The sequence below is a fragment of the Apium graveolens genome, chromosome 7 (assembly GCF_009905375.1).
Source record: "Apium graveolens cultivar Ventura chromosome 7, ASM990537v1, whole genome shotgun sequence".
Lineage (NCBI taxonomy): Eukaryota > Viridiplantae > Streptophyta > Magnoliopsida > Apiales > Apiaceae > Apium > Apium graveolens.
The window spans coordinates 16,460,553-16,480,631 of NC_133653.1; the positions used below are offsets into that span (position 1 = coordinate 16,460,553).

Consider the following 20,079-nt stretch of genomic DNA (forward strand, 5'->3'; position numbering starts at 1 on the left):
TTCAGGTTCTTTCTCTAAATCTGTTTAGTTTATGTTCTGATACATCAGACTTTATGATCAGTATTTACAGATATTACTATCTTTGTGTAATCCGTGCTTATATTGAAATTTTCTAAGTGATGATTGTTGTCTGATGTGAATTTCTAAACTCTGATAGTGATATGAATGTTTCTGTGACTATTCAATCCAATGAGGATAACTGTTCTAGATGCTGACCTAGTAGTCTTTAATATACTAATAATCCCATGATTGAAGTAATTGTTTATGTGGAAATCTTTTAATACAAGCAAATTCTGATATTGAGCTTGGTTAAAGTTTACTTTGTGTATCTTATTACTAAGACAAAAACTAGAATAGTGCTTTTTATCTGTTAATTTCTAATGTTAGTAAATCTGATGGATGTACTAAGTGCTGATAAGCCTCACTTATCAAAAGAAAAAGAAAAAAATAAATATCAGGTACTCCTTTGAGATCTAGAGAAAAATATATGTGGAAGGGAAAACCCAAGTGCATTGCTAGTATTAAGTAATATGCATTAGAAAAGCAAAATAAAATTTTCTTGGTGACTTTTCACATCCTCTGATTACTGGAGAAATACTCTGATAATAGCATAAATTCGGATAAGCAGTTGTGACTCACTTACACTGAGAAGCCACTGTAAAAAGGAATTTCAAAAGATGCATAAAATGAGCACAAAACAGTTGAGGTGGACTCATGCATGAACACATTCTAACGTAGACTTTAGAATAATGACAGATTTTGGGCAAAGTTCTTAGTTATGCCTTTTTTCTAAGATGTACTGAAGTGAATCAGACTTTACTCTTTGTCTGATATTTAGCTTTTTGCACACACTTACACTCCATATGAATGATGAAAATTATTATGGTGATAAATGTTTTTTCAGATGAACAGTCTAAGTGTCAGTTGCATAAATTCTGAGGACAAGTTCTGATGTACGCATATCAGTATTTGTGTGAAAAATTACAGAAATAAACATTTACTTTTCAAGTTAAGGAGCCATATTCTGATGACTTTTAAATCCTGATAATAATCAAGTTCTGATGCTGACGTGGCAATATTTATTTACTTGGTTTATTTATTTTGTCATTACTTGAACGATCATATTTTCTTAGAATATTGGATTATGTGAGATAAAGCAGTAATAATCATTTGTTTAGTGGGAACAATTTTTTTTTAAAAACTGAACGTGCAATGCAATTATTACTCATTTACCGTGCCCATTAACTTTTGCCTTAACTGCTGCATGCCTGACAGGTGTAAAGGTCTGTTCCACTTCTCATTAACTGCTGTCACGTGGGGTGTCTAAGTAAAAGAGATAAAAGATTTTCAAATCTTTTATTTTCATTTGTATTCTACTCACTCTCTCTCTTTTCTTATTCTCTCTCATATTTTCTGACGGTTTTCTTTACAGACTTTTTCTCAAACACCTTTCAGAAAAACAAATTTCTCACTTATTTCAGATGGCGCCCAAGGATTTAATTGTTGATGGAGCCAAGTTTGTACCAAATAACTATGCTGCAATCTTGAATAAGGCTGAAGCTCCATCAGATCTGCACTTTGTGCAAGATTTATTAGCCAATAGTGAGATTGGGTATGCTTTGACCCAACCTCAAACTATTTCAAGCCAACATGTGCTGATATTTTGGCGAACTGGGATTTTTGATGATGGTGGTGCTACTGGTACTCCAAGCATTGTTTTCAAATCAGGAGATGTCGAGCATGTGGTTACTCCTGGAGCAGTTCGTAAAGCTCTCCACTTACCTAAAGGTTGCACATTCTCAACAGTGGAGGATCCTCTCTTACAGCAGCTTATGGCCAGTTTGGGCTATGAGAAAAGTTTGGGAAAGCTGGGTCAACTGAAAAGAGCAAATATCAGAAAGGAATGGAGCTTTTTCTTTGATTGTATCACTAAGGCATTCGCCAATAAATGCTCCAACTTTGATGCTATTCCCATCATGAGTCAGTAAATCGGGTATACCCTTATTCATCAAACTCATTTTGATTTTGCAAGTGCTGTGCTAGGTTTCACAGGGGATAGGATGACAGAGGATATGAATCTAGTATACTTTGCTAGATTCTGTCAGCTTATATATACTTTCTGTTGTGCTAATGAACCGCAACCTTCCAGTGGTTTCATTCCACCCTTTAAGCTTACAAAAAGGGCTTTTAATGATTTGTTAAATGCTGATATTAAGAAACAAGTACAGAGACCCTTAAAGATTACTTAGTCAGTAAAACAAATCTTGGTAAATGCTGATCCACAAACATACACATCTATTTACCCTGATGTCCAACCCACCAACATATCACGGCCAACACAACAGCCATCAGAACATACCATCTCTCACCAACCTCAAACTTCTCAACCTCAACCAACTCAACCCTCCGTCAGGACATATTTCAAACCAACACAGTCATTTCAACCTCAACCTTCAGCACATCCAGTGAAGCCTTTATCTTCAAAACCCAAGAGGACGAAGATAGTACCTCAGTCTCAATAGAAGAGAAGGAGAATTATTCTGAGAGATGAGTCAGACAATGAGGAACAGGTTCCAATATCAGAACCTATTGTTGTAGAAGCTGAGAAGATCTCTTCTCAGAAAGATACTGAAACTGGGAGTTCTAGGCCCCTCAAAAGGCTTAGAAAGCTAAATTCTGATGATGAAGCTCCCAAAGTCTTTAATTCTGCAAAGAGACTTAAAAAGCAAAGAGCCAGGAGGGCTATAAGTGAATCATCACACTCTGAAGAAATTCTGGAAGCAGTAGCTAAGGAAGGGGGTCAGGAATCTCTGATCCTCACAGAACCTATAGTCATTGAACTACTTTCCACAACTGAATCAGACTTTACTCAAGCTCCAAAGTCTCCTATTCAAGAGCAAGAGGATATTCCAGAGCAAGTGTCTACACCTCCTGTGTCTCCTATCATTAATCCAGTACATACTGAAGACCCAGGTATAAGTGCTGAAATTGATATTCATAACTTGATTGTGCCTGCGGTTCTGTACTTGGAAGCTCCACCAACTCAACTCACTCCACCAATAACACCAATTCAAGATGTTGATTTCAATGAAGATATTCCAACAACACCAATTCTGAATCTGGATGATAAAGATCAGATTTTAGGTGGGCATCAACATTTGGATGTTGATCAGAACTTAGTTGCAGATCAGAATTTAGAGGAAGATGTTGAAGCCTCTATAGCCTCACATACTGTAATTTTATCAGAGGATGTTGATACTGCAGGATCTGTAAGTTCTGATGCTGATAATGCTGGATCTACTGGTGAAGCTGCTACTAATCTAGATGCTGATGCAGCTGGTCCTTCAGGACATGCACCTCAACAAACATTTAACAAAGCTGATTTGATCAAGAAGTTTGTTAGAGAGGATGCCCCAGTACCTTGGAGTGAAACTCCTAGAGGAAATGAGTGGACTAAGGAATGGAACAAAGCTGATTTGATAAAGAAGCAACTTAAGCATAAGCTGAAAGATATTAAAAATATAAACAAGGTAAAACCACCTAGGAAAAATAGGAATGGAAAGTTAGGTGTGAATAAAAGCAGTGATTATAAGCCTGTTCCTAATGCTCCTAGAAAGAAATGTTATAACTGTGGAAATTCTAACCATCTGGCTTCTTTTTGCAGGAAGAATAAGAACATAAACTCCTTACCTTCAAAATCAGGAGTTAAGAGTCAGTCTGTTAGATATAGGCCACAAAATCCTTGTTTTCATTGTGGTAGTTTATGGCATTCAATTTATACTTGTATGGAATATCATAGTTTTTACTATGATTATTATCAAATAAAACCTTCTTTAAAGAAAGTTAGCATTATTCCTTCTAGTGTAAGTTCTGATGCAAAGTATGATATTGTAAATTCTGATAAGAAAACTGTTAACATAAACTCTGATGCTAAATCCGCTGCAAATGTTAACAAACTTAATAAGGCCAAAGGATCCAAGCAAGTCTGGGTCCTTAAAACTAATCATTAGTGGTCTTTGTGATTGCAGGGCAACAGAAAAAACATCCTAGTTCTGGACAGTGGATGTTCAGGACATATGACTGGAAATAAAACCCTGCTATCAGAATTTGTGGAGAAAGCTGGCCTAGGTGTTTCTTATGGAGATGAAAATATGGGAAAAACTCTGGGATATGGCAATATCAATCTTGGGAATGTCATCATTGAAAAAGTAGCTCTGGTCTCAGGACTTAAACATAATTTGCTGAGTGTTAGTCAAATCTGTGACAGAGGTTATCATGTGGATTTCTTTGAAGAACACTGTGAAGTTGTAAGCAAATATACAGGCATAGTTGTTGTAAAAGGATATAGGCATGGTAACATTTGTGAAGCCAAGCTTTCAACAAGCACTGATGGTTCTGCAATCTATCTGTTAAGTAGAGCATCAATTGAAGAAAGCTGGAATTGGCACAAGAAACTCTCTCATTTAGATTTCAACAATATAAATGAACTAGTCAAGAAAGATCTTGTGAGAGGACTGCCAAAATCAGTATTTGCTCCTGATGGCCTTTGTGATTCCTGTCAAAAGGCAAAATAAAGAAAATCTTCATTCAAGAGCAAGACTGAATCTTCGATTCTTGAGCTTTATCACCTACTACATGTTGATCTATTTGGTCCAGTGAATGTCATGTCTATTGCAAAGAAGAAATATGCTATGGTCACAGTGGATGAGTTCACCAGATACACATGGGTGTATTTCTTGCACACAAAAAGTGAAACTGCATCTATCTTGATTGATCATGTCAAACAACTGGATAAATTGGTTAAAGACTCTGTGAAAATCATAAGAAGTGATAATGGCACCGAGTTCAAGAATTTGATTATGGAAGAGTTCTGCAAAGACCAAGAAATCAAGCAGGAATTCTATGCTCCTGGAACTCCACAGCAAATTGGAGTTGTTGATGAAGCAAAGGTACCAACCTATTTTTGGGCTTAAATTGTGCAGACTGCTTGTTTTACTCAGAATGCAACACTTATCAACAAGCATGGAAAGACACCATATGAGATGGTGAAGAAAAAAAATCCAATTCTGAAGTACTTTCATGTATTTTGATGCAAGTGTTTTGTTCTTAAGACTCATCCTGAATAGCTATCCAAATTTGATCTAAAAGCTGATGAAGGAATTTTTGTTGGATATCCACTTTTCACAAAAGCCTTCAGAGTCTACAATTTAAGAACAAGGGTTGTTATGGAATCTATCATTATCTCTTTTGATGATAAGAAGATTACAGGACTTGAAGATTTCAATGATCATGATTAGCTGAGATTTGAGAATAAAGTTTTAAATTCTGATTCTGTAAATCCTGACAGTCTAAATCCCGATACTGCAAAATCTGATGGGTTAAACTATGATGTTATTGAAACTGTGGTGACTATGCCAAAGGAAAATGCACCTGTACAGGGGTAGCATATTGAAGATACAACCACATCTCAAGAAGCATTAAAATCTAGAACAGACTCTTCAAGTTCTGATTCATCAAGTTCTGATGGGGCAAGTTCTGATAATTCTGGAAACTCAAATTCTGATTCATCAAGTTCTGATGGGCTAAATTCTGATAATTCTGGAAACTCAAATTCTGAAGGATCAAACTCAGAGAGCATAATTTCAGGGGGAGCATCAGAAAATGTTGGCTTAGTTATATATTACCAGAAGTCAGATAAAAATCATCCAAAGAAAATCGAGAAAGTTTTTTAAGATTTGGTACATATTTCTGAAATATTACCTCAACATTTATTTCTCAATTTAAGTGCACTATCAGTGTCATATATCATCAATGTTATTATTCTTGAGTGGTGCATACCTTTAATCGCCTCCTGCATTTCTAATTGAATTGGAAAATGAGCTTTACACTTTTTAATTACTAGAATACTTATTACCGATTCCAAATAATTGGGTCAAAGATAATCAATTGGTTGACTCGATAATAAGTCCTACCCGGGTCTGAAATCTTGGTTAGAGTCTTCAGATCTTATGGTTGGGCAGTTGTTGGTAATGCATTATCTTCTATTGTTTCCTCAACGCTCTTATCAAATGAGAATGAATCATTATCCATTGCACATCTTTATATTGGTGAGATCCACATTGTTGAGATCCACATTGCCCGCTATAAGGCCATATCGCCTGCATATTCAAAGCAACAAATAAGCTTTAGATCAGACCAATAACATGACTTCTGGATGCGGGTAATTTTAAATAATGGTAAAGTTAAGTACCTCAAGAACACCACCATAAGCAAGTAATATTCCAGCAACTATAGTAGCTCCACTAGAAAGGAAACTAAAATACTAAAATTCACCTTTCTTCTTCTTTCCCACGCACAAATTCCTCGACGTGCTAAGAACAAATATCCACTTTACCCTCAATTGTCTCAAAAAATAATCCACTTTGTTTGTACACAAGCTTTTCGTTTTCTACAATCACTTCATATGCCTCCCTTTTATTCTATTTTAGAAATTAAAATTATTTGCAACAGTTAAACCAAGGCACATTCAAATGTACCCTATAAACAAATTATTATATGATCTAGAACTTACTAGTCCCAGATATATGATGCATTGACGTTGTAGTTTTCTTCTCGGACATTTTTCAAGGTTTACGTCTTTGCCATCACCAACATCCAAGCATCATTTTGTCCAAAGTAAATATTTAGGCAGAGGTCATTAAGAAAATATCCACATAAAAAGATCCATGTTAATCTGTTTGGCGAAGTATGTCACCAAGCACAAACAATAACCGTGTTACTCACCAGTAGAAGAAAGGTTTAATACTTTCACTTGCAAACCAGACATCATAGTACATGTTAAATTGTATCCATAGCGATGTCGGGGATCAATCTGTAAGCATTTAACAAATAGATTATAAGTGCAATATTACAATTAAAAGAAGATAAACTTAAAGCTTCAAGCCAATGTGGTAGAGCTAACTTTTGAGCCTTTTCACTTTTGCTTAAGCCCTTCCCGACCTGCAATCACAAGTATGTTAATATTAAAATCCAAAAAATTATGTAGACATTGGAATGGACAACTCTGTATGAATGAAGCAAGATGTTACCTTGGAAGCTCTTGTTTTAGCCCTATCCCATCTAGAAATTGCAGTTTCTTGTTTTTCATCGTCAAAGTATGACACCAAGCTCCGCTTGAGAGCTGCAAAATCTAATGCCTTCCACCTATAAAAAGAACAGAACCAAAAAACTATTAATCAAGATGAAAAATCAAATAAAAGCAGAAAAAATGTTTATGCAGCTAATAGATCATTCTCATTAAGTGAGTAAACAACAACAGATAATGCAGTACTAACAACTGCACAACCACAAGATGTGGAGACTCTGACCAAGATTCCACATAATTCAATCAATTATCTCTGATCCAATTGATTTGAAATCCCTTTACAACTAATTTAACCACCATCTGCTATAAAATTCATTGAGGCATTTCATCAAACACTTGGTGACATTCAAGAAAACACAAACTTAACCCTCAATCCAAAAAGAGATTTTGGATTCCTATATGATAACGGGACTTGGTAACAGGAACCCGTATTGACCGTAATTTGACTATTATAAGAACACATGATATAAAATCTATTTTTTTTAAAAAATGTAAACATCTCTAAAATTAGTAGGTAACATCATCCGTACGGTTGGAGCATCGAACAATAATTTAAATAAAAATAGAATCACCACCTGGTACAAGACTTGGAAATAGGAACCCGTGTTGACCTTAATTTCACTATTATAAAAACACGCGATATAAAATCTATTTTTTTAAATATTTATACATTTTTAAAATTAGTACGTAACATCATCCGTACGGTTGGATAGTTGAACAAGAATTTTAAAAAAATAGAATCACTACTCGGGACAAGACTTGGTTATAAGAACCAGTGTTGACCGTAATTTGACTATTATAAAAACACACGATATAAAATATATATTTTTAAAAATAGTTAGACATCTCTACAATTAGTGGGTAACATGATCTGTATGGTTGGATCATTGAACAAACAATTTAAAAAAGTAGAATCACCACTCGGCACAAGACTACGTATTGGGAACGCGTGTGCACCGATATTTGACTATTATAAAAGCACATGATATTAAATCTAATTTTTTTAAAAAAATATTACACATCTCTAAAATAATTAGGTAACATCATCCGTATGGTTAGATTTTCTAACAATTTTTTTTCAAAAATAGAATCACCACTCTGGGGAAGACTTGGTTACACGAATCCGTCTTGATGTAATCTGACTATTATAAAAATACACGTTATATAATCTATTTTTTTTAAAAATTACACATCTCTAAAATTAGTAGGTAACATCATCCGTACGGTTGGATCGTTGAATAAAAAAATTAATAAAATAGAATCACCACCCGGGACAAGACTACGTAATGGGAACACGTGTGCACCGTGGTTTGACTATTATAAAAGCATATGATATAAAATCTATTTTTTTAGAAAAATTACATATCTCTAAAATTAGTAGACATCATCCGTACAGTTGGATCAATTAAAAATAAATAAAAAAAAATAGAATATGAATTTAACTAATAAATTTTAAAAATAGTACAATAGCTAAGGCAACACTAAATAACCTATTGCAACACCAGAGAGCAAATGCAACGCTTTAAAGTGCCCCGCCAACTGCTATGTCAGCATGTGGGCCCCACTTATGCCACATTAGCATGCCACATCAGCATTTGGGACCCACTTGTGGGATCCATTGATGCCACGTCAGCAAGCCCCGTCTGCATGCCATGTAATCATTGGGTCCCACGTGTGGGCCTCACACATGCCACATCGGCAAAAATTATCCCTCTCCCATGGGACCCATGTGGCGCCCTCCAAACCCGGGTCAGAAGTTTGGGATCCACAACACATTCACAATATATAAACCTGTACATAAAATATTAATTGCAATGACCCTGATTCACATAACCATGGATCGCAACAGGTTAAAGTATGAAAACAAGCCACAATCACAACCTTTATTACAACGTACCAAATCTCAACTAATTTAACTTACAAATGAAAATAGAATCATTATTACAATCTGACTATCTCTATACCGCATGAAGCTTCTGCTAGCTTGATTCAACTCAACTAGAACCTTAGCCCGCACTTTGGACTGAGGAACTTTCACTATCATCCATATTCTTTTCAACTGTAAAATATATAAAAGAATCGCAAGGGTGAGCTAACTAGCTCAGCAAGTCATAGTAGTGATAACTGAGGTTAAACAATGATCAAATGAGATGATTCAAAGGAATCAAGTTTCTTTTTAACTAATCATTAGAATTGGATATTCATTTTAAGTTTTAAAACCAAGGTTAGGCTGCTGATCAGTCATGCACTAACCCCGAGCAAGCACACAGCACTGCTCTAATTACTGGATCCAAGGCACACATTGGCCTAACTTGACCATTAGTATGGTCTGACCACGAATCTGGTCCACATATATAAAAACTATCCAATTCTAAAGCAGTTCAATACGATAAACAATATAATTCGATAACACGAGATCATAATCAATGATGAATAAACATTTGAATAAAACATAAGGAAACTCATGGATATCACAAGGGTATACCAAGGTATGTACAAGAAACAGTTTTCAGTCTGTAAAATGATCAGGTATTGGACGAATACTGATTTTTCAAGGTATAGTTCTTTGATGTTATAAAGAATGGTTGAGATATAGAAATTTCTGTATTTTTACACAATTTTGTTCCAGTGTTTGGTGTTTGGTGGCTATACATTTGGGGAGTAGTATCATATTTGTGTGATTTGGTATCTGAGGTTTAACAAAGGATGGTTTATAAAGAACAAGGCTTACGGCTCAATATCAAGAAAATCAGGGTTCAAGGTTCAATAGTTTAAAGCACTTGCAAAATAAAACATGAGTTATTTTGAATAATAGCGACATGTTATGAAACTGTTCGAAAACATTGGTAATATATATATCTTGAAGCAAAGTTCAGAAATACTTGCCTTACAAGGCTTTAAAACTATTACTGATCGACTCTGAGCCGACTTTGATGCTCAGGCTCTAACGTCCAACCACTAGATCCCATTGGATTCGACTTTGACACTCAGGTCTTTCTGTTGAAACTCTATCGAGCTCGTCAACTGACCACTAGGTCATCTCTAGTCCATCGGCCACTTCCAGGTTCCCGATTATAACCTACAGGGTCGAAACATCCTAACTCAGACATTCGATTATGCTTGACATATCCTCGCTAACAATCTACCCAAATGTTAACAAAATCCGACTCGTAACATACTTCTTATAATAATACACGTATCATTTAGGGTTTACGTTCTCGAAAATCGGTTCAGCTTCATTTTCAGAAAATATCTATACTCTATATTTTACGAAATCAAGGTTATCGATTTAGAAAAATATTTCATTATGTCATACAATCAAGTTTCGTATAAAACACGCACATATATATATAGTCTCTCGATGTCCCGATATTCATCGGATACATTTCTGTATTTACATAATTCAGTTTTTCAAAAAAAATGGGCAGCATTTCCTTTATTTCTCGGACTAACCCGTCGAATAATTCGACATCACTTCACCACAATAATTCACAACAACCAATATCCACAATTTCCCAAACGTTAATTCAATTCTATTATTACTCGCATTTTACATTTATTTGCTAAATTAGGACTCAGAATATAATCATCACAGTCCACCGTCGACTCGCCGTAGCTCATCACCGACGGCGACAGAATTTACGGGTTCCCATAAATACCAGGCATCCTACGTACATTCCATCGATAATTATTATAATCCCTAACGAAATATTTTTATTTTCACGAATCGTAATCAATGAATTTCTGCAGAAAATTAATAAGATAAATTAGTAAAATAAGAATTTCTACAACTGTTCAATCCAGCCAAAACAACAACATAAACGAATACCACGCAATTGCACGCGCCGAAGCACGCAACACACACTGACAGAACACCGCCGGTCGCCATGCCGGAAAAAATAACGGCGGCAACCGGAGAAAAAATATGGCACAACCCAGATACACATATATACGTATGTATATATATCAAACAAGCAGGATTAGAACCGAAGCAAACAATCAGAAACCAACCGGAATAAGGCGGCCGGAGTTCACCCGAAACGCGATGAATCACAGTACTCCCAGGAAGAACACAGGCACATGAAATAAAAAGAATTTAGAGGAGAAAGGTTGGGAAAATATTAATTTAGAGAAGAAAATTATAGAGAGAGAGACTAGAAGAGCCGAGTAAGCCCCGTGATGGAGGTGAAGGAAGAAGAAAACACAGAGTCTGTGTTGAATGTTTCTGTGTCTTTTTTTTTTCTTTTTCTTCTCTTCTCTTTTTTTTATCTGCTATTCACAATGAGGCATAACACGTGTCCCTCAATTTGTAAAACTATGACACGTGTTAATTGAATAAATAAACGTCCCACAATCTGATTATAATCCCGTATTTGCAATAATTAACGACTGAGCTGCATTTAAAATGAATTCAGAAAATCGCGAAAATAGTCTTGAAATGTTATAAATATCCCGAAGTAACTAAAAACATAACTTTCGAAATTTTAGAACAATTTTTAAAATGCAATTTATACCCGCTTTTAACAAATAAACGAATCAACGTGCGGGTGAAATTAATCTCAAAAATCCCCAAAATAATTTTAAAATTTCTGGATTATTCCCAACTTAAATAAATATGAGTTTCATAATTTTTGAGGAATTCGGGAATTAAATACAGATTTTACAAGTAAATATAATCAGAAAATCACACAGGGTTAAATAATTAATAAAATATTGATTTCTAAATTTTATAAAATCCCAAAAATAAATATTGTAATTGTAAAATCACAAAAACAATTTTAGAGACATTCCAAATATTTATGCAAATAAATTTGCACTAAGTTCACTTTTAAAAGTGCAAATAATTCAATATACTCAATAATTAACTACACGAACCACCTTGTACACCATAATTCACACATAAATAATAATAAAACAACATCGAGCTGACAAAAACTATACACATACTTTATTTATTTAACACTTTCACAATTACATATTTAAATAATTTAAAAAAAACAAAATACACGGGTCGTTATATCCTTTCCCCCTTAAAAAGATTCTGTCCTCAGAATCTGGTCTAATTACACAAGTGAGGATATTTGTCAAGCATATCTGACTCTAGTTTCCAAGTAGATTCTTCTACTTGAGGATTCAAACGTACTCACTATAGATATATGTTCATTTGCAAGGACTTGCCTTTAACGATCAAGAGTTTAGATCGATCACTATATACAGAATAAATTTGGACAAGAGTCTCTTTGGCTCCTAATTCATTACTTAATTCGAATCAAATCCTTATCACCTTAACCCTGACACACAGACTACATCATATGTATATACTGTTGTAATGGTAATATCAACTCATAAACAACTCTATCTATATTTATCCATACCTTTGAATGGTTCACTAATTTAGGACTTAACCTGTCCCTTTTTCTCAAACTCATCCATCCTCTTTCAAGGTGAAACTTGTACTGACACTACTGGTCCTATTTCTATACTCATATGTTCTCTCGATAGCATTTCGCCTCCTTTCTTTGTTTACTCCGAGATGCTGCAATCAATATCACTACATTCTTGGTGTGCTAATTTAACTTAGAATTTGAAAACTTTCTTTCTCCCACTTTATCTTAATAAGAATGGGAACCTATACTCGCATCCACATGAAGCTTGATACAGGGGCATTCCAAAGCTGACATTGCTGATAAATGATCGTTCCAGTGTTTCCTTAAGACTCATCCTCTCAACATATCTTACAGTTCCTGAACCACTTCCATATTTTGACTCTTTGTTTAAGGATGTTAGGCGGTGCTAGTTTTCAACTTGGTTTCCAAACATTTAAACATTTCTTACTCATTTCCATTAGTTAAGGCTGAAAAGTAATCTCATATATTCATGTATTATCATTTTTAATTATTTGAACTTCAGATTCCACTCTTTCCAATTCGTCTATTAACTCTTTAGGCATCCCACGCAGACTCTCTTATTCCTTGAGTAGCTGAGGATGTTATCAATAAATACTGTTTGCTTATCCAAATACTCCTTATACACCATGTTCCTTAATTCCTTATAGCCACCTGATACACTTGTCATTTCACATAATATCATCAGAGCTTGCAATGCTCTGAACTCACTTTAATCGTAATCTCTGATATTTTCTCAGGTCGGATCTTAAGTTAATTCTCAATACATAACACACTTCTTAAATTAGGTCTCATAAATAATTAATTCTTTATAGGGTCTCACTTTTTCTTATTCATTATTTTGTTAAATTCCCGATAATCAGTACATACGCTTATAGTTTCATTCCTTTTCTCCATCAACATCACTGGTGCACTTTATGATTCGCTTCTTATAAAGTCATTCCTTGGTCTGCCTTGTCCACTAGGTCTCTAATACCTCACCTTACTTCTTTGACGTGTCCAACACTTTCTAATCCATCTTAACATATCCTTCTTATACCTGGTTATCATTATTTTTCTTTAATTTCTGTACATCTTGGCATTTTTTTTCCAAATAAAATAAATACTTTATAGTGTGAATTCCATGTGGAATCTCATTTCTTAATCCTTCTACTTGTAGCATCCAAGTGCTGGAAGAAAACCGGGGAGTATCGTGATCATTTTCTGGGCGCATAAATTTCCTCTTACTAACTGTTAACACCGTGATCCATTATCTTCTCTTGACATCTTATCTTTCCCTTCACAACTTCAACTGAAAGGTCATACTATCCATCCTTGTTCCTTTTGGATTATGAATTTAGCTTTCCATTCCAACCTCCAGAATTCTATAGTTAATTCTTCCGGTGCAGTTTCTATATTCGTTCTCTCCTTTTTGCTTATCGTTTTCCACTACATTCGCTTTTCACCGTGAATACTTCAAACTCTTATGGTTACACATTTCTCCATACATATCAGGTTTTCCAATCTTTCAAAACAAATATTATTACTGTTAATCCCAAATTTTGGGTAGGATACTTCTGCTCATAAGGTTTCGGTTGTGTGGATGCATATACAATAACTCTATTGTGCTGCATCAACACACATCCTATTCCTTAATGAGAAGCATCACTATCAACAACCAAACCTCCTTGATACTTTTAAATTGATAAAACAGGTGCTGAAACCTTTCTTTCATTTAACTCAACAAAACTTTTCCTTCATCCTTCTCCACTTCACAAAACTTCTCGCTTTTTCCTGGTTAGCTTCGTCCAAGATATTGCAACTTTCACGAAATCCTGCACCAATTTCCAATAGTAACCGACCCATGATAAAACTTCTTACTTTTGTTGGTGTTTCTGGTCTCTTTTCATTCATAGTAATTTTAACTTCTGCTGAATCTCTTTTGATCTTCTCTATATTGACTATCTATGCTAAGAACTATATTTCATACATCTTCTTTCTTCTTCAACTTCCCAGTCATCATTAGATGCTTTACATGGTCCTCCATTAACTTTAAGTATCACAACTATAGCTTACTCGGATATTCCTTAAAGGTATTGTTCATCCAGTTCAAATATTGCTGGTATATTGGTTAATACAGATGACAATATGAGAACAGTACTTAGTTCTAAAAATTATCCTTAATACATTCATAAGTTTAGTCTTCAATTGGTGAAATATCAAATCTTAAATCAGTCTTATAAAAGTACTTTGCTTCCTTCGTTTGATCAAGAAAATCATTGGCTCAAGGTAACACATACTTGTTCTTGATAGTAAACTTATTGAGCTCTTGCTAGTCGACGCATAATCACATACTTCCATCTTTCTTATTAACATTTAATACCGGTGCACCTTATGGGGTACCTAGGTCTAATCGCTTCTTCTTCTAGCATTTCTTTCATTCACTTTGCTAACTTCTTCACTTTAACTGGCGCCATTCTATGCGGGGCCTTGGACACTGGCTTCACTTCATGTGCCAAATTAGTCACGAACTCAATTTCTATATCTGAAGGAAACATTGATAACTCATCCAAAAACATATCTTGAAACTCCTTAATTACTATAAAATCTTCATACTTTGTTTGTTTCCGATTTTTATGTATTCCATAATCACCATAATACTCATATCTTGATCATCGTAATCATTATTAACAAATTCATTACCTTCTTTCATCTTCTGAACCCCCTCACCTTACCATTTGGCATTCTCAGAATTATCTTTTCGTCACGACGGTATGCCTAGACATCACACTTTAGTAGTCAACCCATTCCTTAGAACAATATCAGATCTTCTTATCTTCCAGGATATCGATTCTGTACAACTTATTACCAGGAATCTCAATTTCACCATTGGTATTTACTTTTTTTAACAATTACACATTCTTGACCTGCTAATCCTTTAATCACAATCTTGTCAATTCAGTAGGGTAATTCATCTTATCAACAAAACTTTGAGATAAACAATTAAGTGGCTCTCACATCTTTCAATCTTTTAACGCATAAGGTATTCACCCTAATCATCCATGTCATCACTTACGTATTCTGAATAACATATTTCACAAGAAAAAAATCACATATTCTTGTTCTCGAAAACGCATTCCTTATTGGAGTAGATTTCCTTGACTCTTAGTGGATCCTTCACTAGGCTAGTGATTTGCAATCCACGTCATGTGCCCGTGTTTCCTTTCCATGCATAAGAGGTAGATGGAACTTCGTCCGCTTGGCTCAGGATACGTTGATTTCTACTTAAAAACCTCTTGCAAAGAACAACAATACAATGAAATGACTAGAAGGATTCAAAATTCACAGAAATTAGGGTTGAAAAGAAAGAAGAAGTAAGGATTTGAATATGAATGAGACAACCACATTGGTACTTAAGATGGCTAGTCTTTCGTACCATATGGCACACAGCACATGATTAGGTGGCGTCCCACCCGACTTTTCATCATTCTGACAAAGTGTCTCACCATAACACTGTTTGTCCCAATCAGAAAGCAAAACTTGGGAAAAGCAAATAAATTTTAAAGGAATGGAAAATCCTTCCTTTTTGATATCATCATAAAGAATTAAGAAAAGAAGTTCATACATTTTTAAGAATTACAAAGGAATATACGCGGTAATATTGAAGACAAGAACGATACTATTGGTTACCATCCATATTTCATTTGTATTCACTTTTCAAGCTTGCTCGATCATATCCCAATTGCGTCATATAACAACTTTAGAAAGTCCACTGAAATGTCTTCGCAACCAAGCATTATAATGAATTCTTACTTGCTAAATTTTGCGTCTTTAACATGGCACTTTCACGTATAATATCTTAACAATTTGATCATAACGGCGTTCCTATCAGGTAACTTCGAGATTCCTCTTTTAATTTAGAATAACCACGTACTATTCGATATAACGATCTTTTTGCTAATAATATTCTTCTTTTAGAGAGGTCTGGAAATCTTTCCAATCTTCTTCGATCACGCCCCGACTTCTGTTAAATCAATGAGTTCTTCAAACTCTGATAGTCCTAGTAATTGAATGTATAGTTACTCCGTATGCTGATTCTGTTGTAAATTTTATCGAACAATACTTGCACTTTACTGTTAGGAAAAAACAACTTCTTCATAATCCTAGGTTATTTCGTTCTCGATATTAGTAATACTAAGTCTGAAACAGCATCCTTCCAGATAATCCGGGCTTTCTAACAAACAAGAAACTCAAATAGTAACTTAACAACCAATATTAAAAAAAATCATTTTATTCAAAAAGGCTTTTAGAAATTTGTAAAGGAATTTTTTTTTTTTTTTTTGAAAACTTATTTAAAAGTTTGGAAAATCACAAACCTGGTTGTCCTTACTATATGAGTTGGTTGTTGTCCTTCCAACCTATAGCAAGATACCATATTAAAGAAATAATTACATAAAAATTCATTCACTCCAATCTACCTTTTCTCCTTTATCGGGTCCACTTACCTTCCTTTATCGACAAAACTTCAATTGTTGTCGCACATTATCTTATTCGTAGTTTCACATCAAGGCTCTCATACATTATCGTTACAATAGTTAAGTAGAACAGGCTATCCAATAGTCAATAAGTCTATTTCATAGAAGAAAGTTGGCTCGCATCACATCATATTATTACTTTACATATCGCATTTATCATATCATCATCATTTAATTTTACAAAAAAAACCCAGGTTTATACTTTTCTCTCTTACTCTTTCAAAATTCATCTAGTTCATCCCATACTTATTCACGGGTGGCTTAGTCACTAAGAGCTTCTTTTAACCCGATAACAGCTATCCTCTGAAACACTTAAATCTCCTCTCTAAACTTCGTCTCACCTCTATTTATAACTCAAGCGCTCACCAGTTACTGTAGCTCTCGAATCCATCCTCGTAGATACAATCACTTCATAGGACAAGTTCTAAACTGGGGGTATGGAACAGGATGTAGGGTAAACTAAAAAGATACACTCACAGCCGAATGTCCAATGAAACAAGAATAAACAGATAGAAGTTCTTGAATAGGTAATCTCGCATCAAAAGGCGGAAAATTAGCATAGAATAACTTGAAGAAGTGCAATCGTTATACCAGAAGGTAGTACCATTAATGCTGGTGAAGGAACAAGGTGCAAATCCAATCTGGGAGAAGGTGACGATCCTCGAACGGAAAGCTCCAAATGATCTAATGACACCGGGGAATCAAGATCTGCCATTGTCATTATCTGGAAATCACGTCGCAAGCTGAGAATCCCGAATCGCAATATGAATTGTGCCGGAGACCTACTATACCATCGCACTCAACCTCACAACGTCTTATCTTTCTATTTCCTATTCCTAATCTTAACCCTTTACCCAATCCTGACAATCTAGGCTTGTTTCAGTGACTTATAACCTGTAGCTCTGATACCAACCTGTGGCGCCCTCCAAACCCGGGTCAGAAGTTTGGGATCCACAACACATTCACAATATATAAACCTGTACATAAAATATTAATTGCAATGACCCTGATTTACATAACCATGGATCGCAACAGGTTAAAGTATGAAAACAAGCCACAATCACAACCTTTATTACAACGTACCAAATCCCAACTAATTTAACTTACAAATGAAAATAGAATCATTATTACAATCTGACTATCTCTATACCGCATGAAGCTTCTGCTAGCTCGATTCAACTCAACTGGAACCTTAGCCCGCACTTTGGACTGAGGAACTTTCACTATCATCCATATTCTTTTCAACTGTAAAATATATAAAAGAATCGCAAGGGTGAGCTAACTAGCTCAGCAAGTCATAGTAGTGATAACTGAGGTTAAACAATGATCAAATGAGATGATTCAAAGGAATCAAGTTTCTTTTTAACTAATCATTAGAATTGGATATTCATTTTAAGTTTTAAAACCAAGGTTAGGCTGCTGATCAGTCACGCGCTAACCCCGAGCAAGCACACAACACTGCTCTAATTACTGGATCCAAGGCACACATTGGCCTAACTTGACCATTAGTATGGTCTGACCACGAATCTGGTCCACATATATAAAAACTATCCAATTCTAAAGCAGTTCAGTACGATAAACAATATAATTCGATAACACGAGATCATAATCAATGATGAATAAACATTTGAATAAAACATAAGGAAACTCATGGATATCACAAGGGTATACCAAGGTATGTACAAGAAATAGTTTTCAGTCTGTAAAATGATCAGGTATTGGACGAATACTGATTTTTCAAGGTATAGTTCTTTGATGTTATAAAGAATGGTTGAGATATAGAAATTTCTATATTTTTACACAATTTTGTTCCAGTGTTTGGTGTTTGGTGGCTATACATTTGGGGAGTAGTATCATATTTGTGTGATTTGGTATCTGAGGTTTAACAAAGGATGGTTTATAAAGAACAAGGCTTATGGCTCAATATCAAGAAAATCAGGGTTCAAGGTTTAATAGTTTAAAGCACTTGCAAAATTAAACAGGAGTTATTTTGAATAATAGCGACATGTTATGAAACTGTTCGAAAACATTGGTAATATATATCTTGAAGCAAAGTTCAGAAATACTTGCCTTACAAGGCTTTAAAACTATTACTGATCGACTCTGAGCCGACTTTGATGCTCAGGCTCTAACGTCCAACCACTAGATCCCATTGGATTCGACTTTGACACTCAGGTCTTTCTGTTGAAACTCTACCGAGCTCGTCAACTGACCACTGGGTCATCTCTAGTCCATCGGCCACTTCCAGGTTCCCGATTATAACCTACAGGGTCGAAACATCCTAACTCAGACATTCGATTATGCTTGACATATCCTCGCTAACAATCTACCCAAATGTTAACAAAATCCGACTCGTAACATACTTCATATAATAATACACGTATCACTTAGGGTTTACGTTCTCGAAAATCGGTTCAGCTTCATTTTCAGAAAATATCTATACTCTATATTTTACGAAATCAAGGTTATCGATTTAGAAAAATATTTCATCATGTCATACAATCAAGTTTCGTATAAAACACGCACATATATATATAGTCTCTTGACGTCCCGATATTCATCGGATACATTTCTGTATTTACATAATTCAGTTTTTCAAAAAAATGGGCAACATTTCCTTTATTTCTCGGACTAACCCGTCGAATAATTCGACGTCACTTCACCACAATAATTCACAACAACCAATATCCACAATTTCCCAAACGTTAATTCAATTCTATTATTACTCACATTTTACATTTATTTGCTAAATTAGGACTCAGAATATAATCATCACAGTCCACCGTCGACTCGCCGTAGCTCATCGCCGATGGCGACAGAATTTAGGGGTCCCATAAATACCAGGCATCCTACGTACATTCCATCGATAATTATTATAATCCCACACGAAATATTTTTATTTTCACGAATCGTAATCAAATAATTTCTGTAGAAAATTAATAAGATACATTAGTGAAATAAGAATTTCTACAACTGTTCATTCCAGCCAAAACAACAACATAAACGAATACCACGC

The 20,079-nt window shown here is 34.9% G+C and overlaps 1 pseudogene; it reads right to left on the reverse strand.

Annotated features, from left to right (window-relative positions):
* Nucleotides 1–6,041: 6,041 nt before the first annotated feature.
* LOC141673320 (IQ domain-containing protein IQM1-like) lies at nt 6,042–15,086 on the reverse strand (annotated as a pseudogene).
* Between the last annotated feature and the right edge of the window lie 4,993 nt (nt 15,087–20,079).